Source organism: Macaca thibetana, chromosome 9, assembly GCF_024542745.1.
Source record: "Macaca thibetana thibetana isolate TM-01 chromosome 9, ASM2454274v1, whole genome shotgun sequence".
Classification (NCBI taxonomy): domain Eukaryota; kingdom Metazoa; phylum Chordata; class Mammalia; order Primates; family Cercopithecidae; genus Macaca; species Macaca thibetana.
This window is the reverse complement of record NC_065586.1, coordinates 120,976,646-120,990,781: the sequence shown is the minus strand read 5'-3', so window position 1 is coordinate 120,990,781 and position 14,136 is coordinate 120,976,646. Positions and strand designations below refer to the sequence as shown.

Below are 14,136 nucleotides of genomic sequence, written 5' to 3'. Positions count from 1 at the left end.
GTCAAGAGACTGTGTACCCATAAAACACCATATCTCCTACTCACACAAGAGAAACACACACACCTATTTTCCAAATGCATCAGCATTCACCTATGTACTACATAATTACATGTGTTATCCTTGGTATACAAAAATCCTGTGGACCGGCTAATTTTTCATCCAAGACTGTTGACAGGTAGCAGTAGTGAATCACATATTCTCCTGTCTCATCTGCCTTATCATCAGTGACACATGCTGCCAACATCTGAGGTTAAGAATACAAACTGAGGCTACAGATTTTCTCCTTCCCATGATGCTAAATGTTACCTCCATACAATATGGAATGGCCAAACTTAGCATCCAAGACCCAAGTAACTGCCCCAGACCCAAATCTGAAGTAAACCAGAAAAACATGATATTTAATTTTTATTTTAATGACACAAACACTATCAAAATGTCGAACATCCTCTACAGGCAAAGAAGTATGCGATAATAGATATAAACATACCAACCAAATTTTTAAAGAGACAGCCATAATTTCAAATATTTGTCTCATAAACCATCAAAGTCCCAGAAACACCAACTACAGTACAAACTGCATATCCTAGAATACCTCTATAACCAAAAATACTTTGTCAGACCATATTTCAGTGTTGAATATATTGTCTCCACAGATAGATACTGGGTATAGAATTATACCCATTTGGCAGAGGTCTTAAAACACTAATTGGGAAGCAAAATAGAAACATAAACAGATAAACTGAAATCAAGGCTAGCATATTCTAAGGAAAGAAAGTCTCACACAAGAGAAGACTGAATAGAGCCCTTGGGGTTAAAGTAGTCAAAAAAGACTTCTGTAGAGACAGGACCTCTCTTGGCCCAGAACACAGTCTCCATGAATACAAGCAGAGAGGATTTCAAACAGAAAGAATAGCATAAAGAAAGGCCAAGAGGAAGGACTTCATAGGAACAACAAGCAAGTTAGTGTGGCTAGAGTTAGGGATTCTCAAAGAAATTAGAGTTAGGACTAAAGAATGGATCAGTGCCAGACTATAGAGAAACTTGACCACCACACCAAAAAGTTTGAACTTTATTTTGCCTGTATAAAGGAGTTTTCTGTAAGTCCTTATGTTGTGATGTGAGGGGTAAGAGTGTTGAAATGTGCAAGCATTTACCCGAAGCATAAATGGAGCACAAATATTCCAAATCAAATACCAAATCAATGAGAGGATAAGTATACAAAGCCCAGATACAAGAGAATATTATTGGAAAGGAAGAGGCAAGCAGCAATGCCCAAATAATAAAACTGAACCAAATCAGGCCAGGCACTGTGGCTCACGCCTGTAATCCCAGTACTCTGGGAGGCCCAGGCAGGTAGATGATCATTTGAGGTCAGGAGCTCAAGACCAGCCTGGCCAACATGGTGAAACCCCATCTCTACTAAAAACACAAAAATTAGCCGGGCGTGTTGGCACGCGCCTGTAATTCCAGCAGCTACTCGGGAGACTGAGGCAAAAGAATCGCTTGAACCCGGGAGGGGGAGGTTGCAGTGAGCCAAGATCACGCCACGGCACTCCAGCCTGGGCAACAGAGTGATGAGACTAGGTCTCAAAAACAAAAAAAGGCAGGGGGTGCTAGGCGCAGCGGCTCACACCTGTAATCCCAGCACTTTGGGAGGCCGAGGAGGGCAGATCACGAGGTCAGGAGGATAGAGACCATCCTGGCTAACACGGTGAAACCCCGTGACACTAAAAATACAAAAACTTAGCCGGGCGTGGTGGCAGGCGCCTGTAGTCCCAGCTACTCAGGAGGCTGAGGCAGGAGAATGGCGTGAACACGGGAGGCGGAGCTTGCAGTAAACCAAGATCGCACCACTGAACTTCAGCCTGGGCGACAGAGCGAGACTGCGTCTCAAGAAAAAAAAAGGAGGAGGAGGAGGAGGGGAAAAAAAAAAAACCTGAACCAAATTAATAGTGGTCTACTTTTGTTATGTGTTGTTTTCAAATGCAGTCCCGCTCAGTCACCCAGGCTGGAGTGCAGTGGCTCGATTTCGGCTCACAGCAACCTCCGCCTCCGCGGTTCAAGGGATTCTCTTGCCTCAGCCTTCCGAGTAGCTGGGATTACAGGCACACGATACCATGCGTGGCTAATTTTTTTATATTTTTAGTAGAGACGGGGTTTCACCATGTTGCCCAGGCTAGTCTCGAACTCCTGACCTCAGGCGATCCGCCCGCCTCAGCCTCCCAAAGTGCTGAGATTATAGGCAAGAGCCACCGGCCAGGTCAGTGGTCTACTTCTGTAATTCACATTTAAAGTTTACATTTATTATAAAGCACATGAACAAGCTCTCACTGTATCAATTACACATATGAAGCAATTTCCCTCAAATATTGTACAACTGGATCATGAGTTCCAAAACTATGTTAATCCTCAGACTTTAAATGTGACATGCCATAACCCCTATCAGCGTACAGACATGGATCAAGGCCACGAGCTTAAAATATATTACTATGAATGAGTTCATCATACCCAAGCACATTTCAAGAGTAAATAAATGGGTGTCCCAATGCTCTGAGGCATTAATAAAAGGCGCTAAAACAGCAACAGAAATAAAATCCTTCATGACATTCAAATAACATCCTCCTCAAAAGAGCAAAATGTGTCATTACTGTCCTACTATCTCGTAAACCCCCAACAGCCCAATAAAAACAATGTTATGAAATTTTAGTATAAAGAGCCTGCCTACCTTTGGAGCCAAAAGTCAAGAGGATTCTAAATTTTTTTAGAATTACTTCATTTAACTCAAAATAATAACAAGGAGACAAGATCCAGCTTTATTTCTCCCATAGTTCAGATGACTTTCCCAAGAGCCTTGGCACAAGGCGAGATCAAAATTCCTTATGGTTTCCCCTGGTTTATGTTTTGTACACTGAGTCATCCATGTTTGATCAAAACAGGGGTACTGCTGGATACTGCACAAGTGATGTTAACTAAAACACACAGGTAAAGAAATCACTCTTTACAGAATAGGTCCCAGAGTTAAAGATTTCTCTCAGGCCAAGCGCGGTGGCTCACGCCTAAATCCAGCACTTTGGGAGGCCGAGAGACGGGCGGATCACCTGAGGTCGGGAGTTCGAGACCAGCCTGACCAACATGGAGAAACCCCCATCTCTACTAACAATACAAAATTAGCCGGGCGTGGTGGCGCATTCCTGTAGTCCCAACTACTCAGAAGGCTGAGGCAGGAAAATCGCTTGAACCTAGGAGGTGGAGGTTGCAGTGAGCCGAGATAGCGCCACTGCACTCCAGCTTGGGCAACAAGCGCGAAACTCCGTCTCAAAAAAAAAAAAACTCGAATTGTGTTCCTAAAACGGTATTTTTGCATAGTAGATTTATTAACATCATCATAAACACGGTGAAACCAAAATACTGGTAAAATGGGGCGGCGCTTAAATCGACAGTCTACGGAGTTATAGAAAAGGGTAATCAACTGACGGAAATACACAATTCTCAGCAAGAGAGTTTCAAAACACCAGTGTACCTCAAAGATAATGGGCCGGTTCAAACTTCCAGGCTTAACCTAAACTGCCTGTTCCCTGCGCTTAATGCCAGCATTCACTACAGTTCTTTTGTCTGTGAAATGACCCGCACCAAACAACAGCAGAGAAGAAACAGATCCTTGCACTGAACACTCGTTACTTAGAACAGAAGGGGTAGACGAATCTTTCCACTAGCTCCAGCTCCTCCTCCCCACCCGCCTCGTCGTCCCCCACCTTTATTTTCCTAGAAATGGCAACTGGAGGCCACCGCAGGAGGTGGAAAGCAAGTGGCCGAGGGACTGAAACACAAGTTTGGAGACCAGAACCAACTTGTGGCGATGGACCCAAGTGTTTACGGCCTATTGCGGAGTGGGACCGAAACCCAACTAGCTAACCCGTCTCCGGCAGGAAAAGAAGTTGTGGGGAAATCTGGCGGAAGAGCGGCGGCGGGACCCGCACGGCGTCCAGCCGCGGCCGGCCGGCGGTCGGTAAACAAGCTGGGCGGACCCGCCCTCCCACAGCCCCTGGGCCGTCCCCGCACCCGGAGCGCCTAAGATGGAAGGGCCGACAGCGGCGGCCCGGGCCCCTGCCCTCCCCGCGCCTGCGACGCGGCCGCTCCCGGGGTGCCGGGCGGGCGGGCAGCCCGGGAGGCCCAGCAACCTGGGCGCCGCCTGGAAGCGAGGGACCCGGCAGGCCGCGGTGGGGCGCCCCCCAGGGCCCGGTTACCTGGCGGCGGCGGCTCCCCCTCCAGCTCCTGCTCCTCCTCCCCGTCCGACGGGCGCTTGGCGGCGGCGGCGGCGGCGGCGGCGGCGGCGGCGGCGACTCCCCGCGCAGCCCGCGGCGACGAGTCGAGCCCGTCCCCTCTCCGCCTCCCTCCGCGCCGCCGCCCGCCCCGCTGCTGCCGCCTCCGCCTTCTCCCCTCAGTCAGGACATGGTCTCCGCGGGTCCGCGCGCGGCTCCTGGCTGCCGGAGGCCGGGGTAGAGGAGGCGCGGAGGCTGGGGAGCCCCGGGGGGCGGGGGCAGTGAGGTGTGGGAGGCGGCCGCGGGCGCTGCGGACCCCTAATGGCGGCAGCCGAGGGACCCGGAGCCAAATAAACCCCGCGGCGAGCGGCACAACGTCAAGGCCGGACCCAGACGCTCGCCGCCCTGTCATTGGCCCCGAGGCCGCCGGCGGCGCAGCCAATGAGCGGCCGCCTCTTTCCGGGCTCAGGGGGCGGGTCGAAAGAGGGTGACGTCAGCCGGAGCGCGGCCTCGATTGTGAGTCGGTGGCGCGCGTTGGCCCCGCGCTGGTTCCCTTCCGCGGACCGCTGTGGGCCTGAGGGTGCCGGACCGCCGTGGGGTGCGTGGCGCTCGGGGGCGCGGGCTGACGGCGGCCCGGAGGGCGTCCTCGTCAGTGTCTGGAGGCGCGCTTTGCCTCCTCTCTGCGACACATGCGCCGGAGTTTTAAGTTAACCCCCAGGTCTCACGTAGCCTAAGCGATCTACGTATAACCCAGATGCTGCTTTACTTTTTCTTAAGGACTTTGAAGCTCTTCATAAAACACCAGGGAAGACAAAGCTCCAGGTGCTTTGTGATGGTTTGATTTTTTAAATTTATGTTTTGCAGTGTCCGATTTTTACCCCTGCCTTTGCTGGGGCTATCCGTGTATATGGATGTATGTGTATATTTCTCGTTGCTCTGTGCATGGTACATGTGTGCGTACGTAGACACGCCATGAAAAGTCATGGAGACCTTGCGTCTTGCTCTCCTCCACGACTTACTGGCGCTAGTCTTGGGAAAATCCAACCTTCTTATGGATACCTTTTCTGTAAATTAGAAATAAACCTTTCCTAATAAGCCTTATTTCTGTAAATAAGCCTTACCTATCTTCAGGCCGAGGATAAATTACAGCTATGGAAAAAATACTGCTTAGGAGAATCCCCTGGGACCAAGTTCTAAACAGATATGTGTATTTCTTTCTTTTTGTACTGTAAAAATAACCAAATAGCCAGAATAAGCCAGCCATTTGTTAAAACCCCATGAGTATGGGAAATTTTTCTAGCAAGAGATCTTTGTTTTTTCCCAGTGGGACTTTACCTTGTAGTTTTCATACTTAAAATTTTGTGAGGAGAAGATAGAATTTGAAAGATCAGCCGGGCGCGGTGGCTCAAGCCTGTAATCCCAGCACTTTGGGAGGCCGAGACGGGCGGATCGCGAGGTCAGGAGATCGAGACCATCCTGGCTAACACCGTGAAACCCCGTCTCTACTAAAAAATACAAAAAACTAGCCGGGCGAGGTGGCGGGCGCCTGTAGTCGCATCTGCTCGGGAGGCTGAGGCAGGAGAATGGCGTGAACCCGGGAGGCGGAGCTTGCAGTGAGCTGAGATCCGGCCACTGCACTCCAGCCCGGGCGACAGAGCGAGACTCCGTCTCAAAAAAAAAAAAAAAAAAAAAAAAAAAAGAATTTGAAAGATCATAAAAGACAGCAACTCTTTAAAAGCTGTAAATTTAAAAGTTATCTATTAGAAAAAACCTATACTACTACCAAAGGGCATTTAACAGTTGGATACCTCAGGTTCAACAGGAGGACCATAATTCAGAGTTTAATCAGATTTTTAAAATTTTAATGGGACTTCATTTATTAAAACTGTTCATGGTGTTCTAGCTTTCTCTTTGCATAAATATGGTCAGGAATGTGTGTATAGCTTCACTATGGCCAGCAAAGAATAATGCTGTATCTTATAGATTCCTCTCTCCAGCAACATATTTTATTGGCATATTTTATTCTCATAGCCATTCCTATAGTGTAGATATTTTCGACAATCCTCGTCTGCCCAGAGCAACATTATTTATTCAATAAATTGAGTTTAAACTGCAAGTCTTTTGCCTGCAAAACTTAACATTCTCATATATATTTATATATATGAGCTGTATTTATAATTAATGTATAATTAACACAATTGTAGATCAGATCAAACACCATGTTACTATGTTAGGAACAATAGTTAGGCCAACATTTCAACTTTGAAAATATTTTCTTTAAGAGCTCCTGAATTCCTCCAGCTTCCCCTTCCTGAATTCAGACTGCAGAACCTCTCAGTTACAAGCTACCAGGAATCACAGAATTAGGTGTTTTTGTTTTGCTTGAGTTGTAGTTTATTTTGGTAAGGAAATGGGATATCACTAGGATAAAGTTTATTAACTCCTTCCTCAATTGAGTAAATAGTGAATATCACGTACCTATGAATAAGAAGCCCACAAAGATAAGACACATCTTAGTGAGGAAACTACAGCATAGAGAAAAAAAGAGTAAGATAGAAATAACCATAATTATGGCCAGGCGCAGTGGCTCACCCTTGTAATCCCAGGACTTTGGGAGGCCAAGGCCGGTGGATCACCTGAAGTCAGGAGTTCGAGACCAGCCTGACCAACATGGTGAAATCCCGTCTCTACTAAATACAAAACATTAGCCAGGCGTCGTGGTGCGTGCCTGTAATCCCAACTAGTTGGGAAGCTGAGGCAAGAGAATCTCTTGAACTCCAGAGGCGGAGGTTGCAGTGAGCTGAGATTGTGTCATTGCACTCCAGCCTGAGTAACAATAGCAAAACTCTGTCTCAAAAAAAAAAAAAGAAAGACCGACCTGTAATTATAGGTCAGGCGCAGTGGCTCATGCCTGTTATCCCAGCAATTTGGGAGGCCAAGGCAGGCAGATCACCTGAGGTCGGGAGTTTGAGACCAGCATGGCCGACATGGTGAAACCTCGTCCCTACTAAAAATACAAAAATTAGCCGGACGTGGTGTCACCTGCCTTTAACCCCAGCTATGCGGGATGCTGAGGCACGAGAATCATTTGAACCCAGGAGGCGGAGGTTGCAGTGAGCCGTGACCATGCCATTGCACTCCAGCCTGGGCAACAGAGTGAGACTCTATCTAAAAAAACAAACGAACAAACAAAATATATATAGAGAGAGAGAAAGAGAGAGAGACAGATGTCCTATCGAAACAATCCCTAAGAGAGGGGCCTGGGCATGGATATGTTTTATGTTTTTTGTTTTTTGTTTTTGAGATGGAGTCTTGCTGTGTCCCCCAGGCTGGAGTGCAGTGGCGCGAACTCGGCTCACTGCAAGCTCCGCCTCCCACGTTCATGCCATTCTTCTGTCTCAACCTCCCGAGTAGCTGGGACTACAGGCACCCACCACTACGCCCGGCAATTTTTTTTTTTTTTTTTTTTTTTTTGTATTTTTTGGTAGACGGGGTTTCACTGTGTTAACCAGGATGGTCTTGATCTCCTGACCTCATGATCCACCCGCCTCAGCCTCCCAAAGTGCTGGGATTACCAGCGTGAGCCACCGTGCCCAACCTATGGATATGTTTTAAACCCACTCCCCAGGTAACTGAAACGTGCAGCCAGTATTGAGAACTACTGACAAAACAGCCCTCAAACCCCGAAAGCTTGCAGATGTGGAAATTAATGCCTAAAGATGTTAAGTGTCTTAACAAGAGCTAGACAAATTAACTCTGCAATTCGAACAGGAACACATAACTCTTTTTCAAATGTTTTTTTATTTTTTTATTTTTGTAAAGACAAGATCTCACTCTGTCACCCAGGCTGGAGTGCAGTGGTGCAATCATAGCACACTGCTGCCTCAAACCCCCGCGGCCCAAGTGATCCTCCCACCCTGGCTTTCCCAGTAGCTAGGACTACAGACATGCTCCACCATACCCGGCTAATTTTTAAACTCTTAGTGGAGACAAAGTCTGTGTTGCCCAGGCTCGTCTTGAACTGCTGGATTCAAACGATCCTCCTGCCTCTGCCTCCCAAAATGCTGGGATTACAGGCACATAGCACCGTGCCCAGCAGAGCACAGAACTCTTGATTCCACAGTCAAATGTTCCACTATATTTGAATTAAAAAGATATCATCAATAAATACAGCAGATGGGGCATTGTCACAGTTACAGAACTGTTGCTGATTGGCACACCGACCAAACTAACATTCTACTTATGTGTATTTGGATTCGGAGAAATATTTCATTTGGAAAAAAGTATACACTGTCTTTGTGGGGTTTTTAATTTCCTTTTCAGAAACCTTATATTAGACTCGGTGCAGTGGCCCATGCCTCTAATCCTAGCACTCTGGGAGGCCGAGGCAGGAGAATTGCTTGAGCCTGGGAGGTCCAGGCTGCAGTGAGCTATGATGGCACTACTGTACTACACCCTGGGCAACAGAGCAGGACGCTATCTAAAAAAAAAAAAAAAAGGCCGGGCGCAGTGGCTCATGCCTGTAATCCCAGCACTTTGGGAGGCTGAGGCGGGTAGATCACGAGGTCAGGAGAATCGAGACCATCGTGGCTAACATGGTGAAACCCTGTCTCTGCTAAAAATACAAAAAAAAAAAAATTAGCTTGGCGTGGTGGCAGGTGCCTGTAGTCCCAGCTACTCGGGAGGCTGAGGCAGGAGAATGGTGTGAACCCGGGAGGTGGAGCTTGCAGTGAGCCGAGATCGCGCCATTGCACTCCAGCCTGGGTGACTGAACAAGACTCCATCTCAAAAAAAAAAAAAAAAAAAAAAGGACCTTTGTAGTAAAGTGTAGAGACAGTATAGTTTTGTTGATAGTTTGTTCTGGCTTTCGTTTCAGTTTTTCCCAGACTAACTGTAGAGTTTATAATTCCATATTGCATTTTTGTGAAAGTTTTGAATGCAAAATTTGGATCTGTAGTTCCATTAACAGTAGAAAAAAATGGATCTTTAGTTCCATTAACAGTAGAAAGCCATAAAGAGGTTTTGAGCAGGAAGGTGCCAGTATTGGAGCTACCAGCCTTTACCTGGAATGTCTGTGGGACAAATGAGGGCAGAAGTAGAAACAGGGACAGAGAAGAGACAAGGACCTAAAACCAAAGTAGCTGTGGGAATGGAAAGGAGGGCCAGGAGTGAAATGGGAGACAGTGCAATCTTCAGGATTTGCCAGTGACTTAACTCTGGGGCAGAAGAAAGAATCAAAAGTCAGAGAATGGGCCAGGAGCAGTGGCTCATGCCTGTAATTCTAGCACTTTGGAAGGCCAAGGTGGAAGATCACTTGAGGCCAGGAATCCAAGACCAAACTGGGCAACATAGTGAGACCCCATGGCTACAAAAAATAATTTTTAACCTGCCAGGCTCAGTGGCTCATACCTGTTGTCCTTGCTACTCAGGAGACTGAGGAGGGAGAATTGCTTGAGCCCAGGATTTCAAGGATGCAGTGAGCTATAATCATGCCACTGCACTCCAGCCTGGGCAAGATAGCAAGATCCTGTCACCAAAAAAAAAAAAAAGTCTGTGAACTCTGAGTGATGGCAGTATGTGCAACAGTGGGACACACAAGAGAGGAACTGGGTCACAGGAGATGTGGACCCTTGAATCAGGAGATCCTGGACTCAGGAGGAAGGGAGTGGCCGATGGGGGGAATGCTGGTCTGAAATGTGTAGGGCAATCCTGGAGATCAACATCAGGGAGCTCTCTATGTAGAATTTATTATGGAAGCCACAGGAGTGGGTAAGAAAGAACTACCAAAGGGGAAAAAAACAAAACAAAACAAAAAAAACAAAGAGTGGTCAGAAAGGTAGGAGATGAAGCTGGTAGTACAGTGTTCTGGAAGCCGAGGGTACAGTGAGCCTCAAGCACATGGTAATAAAAACTATCAGATGCTACAGATTTCGAGCATTAGAAGTGAGGAAAGGTCACTGGATCTGACAAACAAGAGACTCGGTGACCTTCTAGAGAACAGTTCTCAGTAGGATGGTAGGGAGAGAAGCCAAGTTTCAAAAACTGAAGCCATGTGATTATAAACCACAAGTCCAAGACGTCTGGCGGTGAAAGGAAACCAGGAGATATAAGAATAGATTGGGGCAGTAACAAAAATAAGGGAAAGGTTTTGTTTTATTTTAGGTATTTATTTTAAAGAATGGGCATATCTGAGCCCTTTTGTAAATGGAGGAGAGATGTAGAGGGGGTAAAAGGACTGAAATCCAAAAGGGAGGTAAAATTCAGAGCACAGTGATTTGTGTTGGCAAGCAAGAAAGCCCTGTCTTCCTGAGAAACGTGGAGAGGAAGCTGTGAAAAGCAGCTCTAGGGAGGTTTTGGTGGGGGAGACAGAGGTGATGGGGTGGACTTCAAATCCTTCCTCCCCCTCGGTGAATCAAGCGCAGAGCCTCCTGCTGAGGGTTGCTCTGGGAACTGGAGGAGATTTGGGACAATAGTTAGGGGGAAGCAAATCAAGAAGAATGAAAAAAAGAAGAGCGACAAGAAACCACTTTCTCCAAAAAGGCTTAGCAGTCCATAATCAGGCCTAGAACGGAAAGATCAGGCTGTGGAGGCCCCCCAGAGGTGGACATTTGCAGCTAAGGGAAGTCGAAGGCGCTCAGGTGAAGGAAATGGTAACGGATCCAGCTTACTTAGGGTCTTTTAAGGGATCTGTGCTTTTAAGTAAAAAGTGTTATAAAATGGGTGTTTCCTTCAAAAGAAATGTTAGAAATGTTCAGTTGTTAAAAGAACATGTTCTCAGACACATTGCAAAAAATGTCATTTGTATAAACTGCAACATCTTCCACTCTCTGTGTGTGATCAACATGATTCCCCAGTGGAAAAAACCTCTTAACAGTAGAAAATGCAACGTAACAGCCCAGGCGTGGTGGCTCACTCCTGTAATCCCAGCACTTTGGGAGGCCCAGGTAAGTGGATCACCTGAGGTTAGGAGTTCGAGACCAGCCTGGTCAACATGGCAAAACCCCGTCTCTACTAAAAATACAAAAAGTTAGCCATTCGTGGTGGTGGGTGCCTGTAATCCCAGGTACTCAAGAGACCAAAGCAAGAGAATTGCTTGAGCCCAGGAAGCAGAGGTTGCAGTGACCCAGGATCATGCCATTGCACTCCAGCCTGGGTGACAGAGCGATACTCTGTCTCAAAAAAAATAAAATAAAATAAAAAGAAGGAAGAAAGAAAGAAAGGGAGGGAGGGAGGAAGGAAGGAAAGAAAGAAAGAAATGCATGTAATAATGTTGCCTAATCTGTACCCAGGCAGTACAGGACATGGTTTTGTAGAACATGGTACCATCCTGTGACCTTCCTCCATGTCCACCACAAATCTGCCTGCAAAAATAATCTCTCCTGAGAGGACCAGATATGCTTGTGAAGCATCAGACAAAATACAGCTTGTTTGACATTTCAAAATCCTGGTCTGTGCTAGGACTGGTCTCATCTGATGGGTATAAATTTGTACTAAGAGGAACACAGTTACTCTATATCCAGACTAAGAAATTTTTGTGGATTTTTCAACTAAGTATCCCTGTAAGCTAGACTTATGGAATTAGGGGGGAAAATGTTGAAGTTGTATTGAGTCTCTTTTTTTTTTTTTGAGACAGGGTCTCACTCTGTCGCTGAGGCTGGAGTGCAGTGTTGTGATCATAGCTCACCACAGTCTCAACCTCCCAGGCTCAGCCTCCTGAGTAGCTGGGACTATAGACACCACACCTGGCCAATTTTGGTAGTTTCTATAGAGTCAGGGTTTCACCATGTTATCCAGGCTGGTCTCGAACTCCTGGGCTCAGGTAATTCTCCAGACTCCCAAAGTGTTGGGATTATAGGCGTGAGCCACCGAACCCAGCCATTACTATGTCTTTTTTTTTTTTTTTTTTTTTTTTTTGGAGACAAGGTTTCGCTCTTGTTGCCCAGGCTGGAGTGCAATGGCACAGTTTCAGCTCACTGCAACCTCTGTCTCCCAGGTTCCAGCGATTCTCCTGCCTCAGCCTCCGAATAGCTGGGATCACAGGCTGGTATTACAGGTGTGAGCCACCGCGCCTGGCTGTTGTGTCTTTTTAAGAAGTTTGGAAACACTGAGTGTCTGAAACAACTTCACTTGTGATCTTATCTGGGGAAGTTTTGTAAGAGGCAAAGCTGTGAGCAGAGAGCGCATGAACTTTGGAGTCAAACAGCGCTGAGTTGAAATCCTCCTGTCCTCTGTGAGTGCCAGTGTCCTCAGTGTCCTCATCTGAAAAATTCAGGGTGATACTTCCCTGGCAGTTATTGAGGGTCCAATGAGACTTAGGAGCTGAAAGGCCTGGCAATACTCCTAAGTGTTTGATAAATGTTGGTTTCCTTGCTCTGTGTTTCATTTAATCCAGGTAGCATTTACTGAGGAATGACCCCATATCAGGTACTGTGCTGAGAACAGCAATGCAGAGACAGGTAAAGCTGTATCTACATCAGGGGCCAACAGTCCAGTAGGGGACTATCCCTAACTTAGGGTCTCCATGCCCTGAAGGGGCCCATGAATTTGGATGGAAAGAAAATACATCTTTATTTCTTCTAACTTTTAACTGAAATGCAGTATTTATAACAATAGTCTGTGTAGTCAACACACTACAGTAGTATTAACACATCTGTGGCACTGACACCAATAGAAATCACAGATTTTTTAAGATCTTATTACATTATTGAATAGGTTATTAAAGAAGTACTTCAGGCCGGGCATGGTGGTTCACCCCTGTAATCCCAGCACCTTGGGAGGCCAAGACAGGAGGATCACTTGAAGTCAGGAGTTCAAGACCAGCCTGGCCAGCATGGTGAAACCCTGTCTCTACTAAAAATACAAAAATTAGCCGGGTGTGGTGGCACATGCCTGTGATCTCAGCTACTCGGGAGGTTAAGGCAGGAGAATCGTTTGAACCCAGGAGGTGGAGGTTGCAGTGAGTCAAGATCACGCCACTGCACTCTGGCCTGGGCAACAGAGAGAGCCTCCATCTCAAAAATAAATAAATAAATAAATACTTCAGTTGGGCTGAGCGTGGTCACTCACACCTGCACTCCTAGCACTTTGGAAGGTGGAGGCGAGCAGATCGCATGAGGTCAGGAGTTCGAGACCAGTCTGGCCAACATGGTGAAACCCAGTCTCTACTAAAAAGTCAAAAAAAATTAGCTGGATGTAGTGGTGGGCACCTGTACTCCAGCTACTTGGGAGGCTGAGGCAGGAGAATCACTTGAACCTGGGAGGTGGATGCTGCATTGAGCTGAAATCACACCACGGCACTCCAGCCTGGGTGACAGAGCAAAACTCTGTCTCAAAAAAAAAAAAAAAAAAAAAAAAAAAAAAAAAAAGGCTGGGCACAGTGGCTCGTGCCTGTAATCCCAGCACTTTGGGAGGCCAAGGCAGGTGGATCGCCTGAGGTCAGGAGCTCAAGACCAGCCTGGCCAACATGGTAAAACCCCGTCTCTACTAAAAATACAAAAATTAGCTGGGTGTGGTGGCACATGCCTGTGATCTCAGCTACTTGGGAGGCTGAGGCAGGAGAATCATTTGAACCCGGAAGGTGGAGGTTGCAGTGAGTTGAGATCACATCACTGCACTCTGGCCTGGGCAACAGAGCAAGACTCCATCTCAAAAAAAAGAAAAAAAAATGTAAGTAACAAGTACTTCAGTTAATATCACAGATTTTAAAAAACACTTTAATAACTGTATTTCAATTTAATTGGCTTCCTTGTAATCTCATTTCTGTTATGCATTTTAAAATTATTCTGAACAGGCCGTAACAGAGAAAAGGTGAGGAAACCCTAGTCAAGTTAGTGGAAAATTGAATTTTATGAATGTTTCAGGACAGAGAGGCACATTC

At 46.6% G+C, this 14,136-nt stretch overlaps 2 protein-coding genes across 3 annotated transcripts in view; one reads left to right on the top strand and one right to left on the bottom strand.

The window, feature by feature from the left end:
* ZRANB1 (zinc finger RANBP2-type containing 1) overlaps positions 1-4,378 on the bottom strand; it is a 70,770-nt gene extending 66,392 nt beyond the window's left edge. The window contains exon 1 of one of the 2 annotated variants that reach the window (XM_050803728.1): positions 4,245-4,378. The gene's annotated coding sequence lies outside the window, so the exon portion shown is untranslated. The remainder of the gene's footprint in view (positions 1-4,244) is intronic. The other variant, XM_050803727.1, reaches the window with a different exon arrangement.
* EEF1AKMT2 (EEF1A lysine methyltransferase 2) overlaps positions 1-14,136 on the top strand; it is a 331,933-nt gene that overhangs the window by 157,204 nt on the left and 160,593 nt on the right. The window lies entirely within an intron of this gene.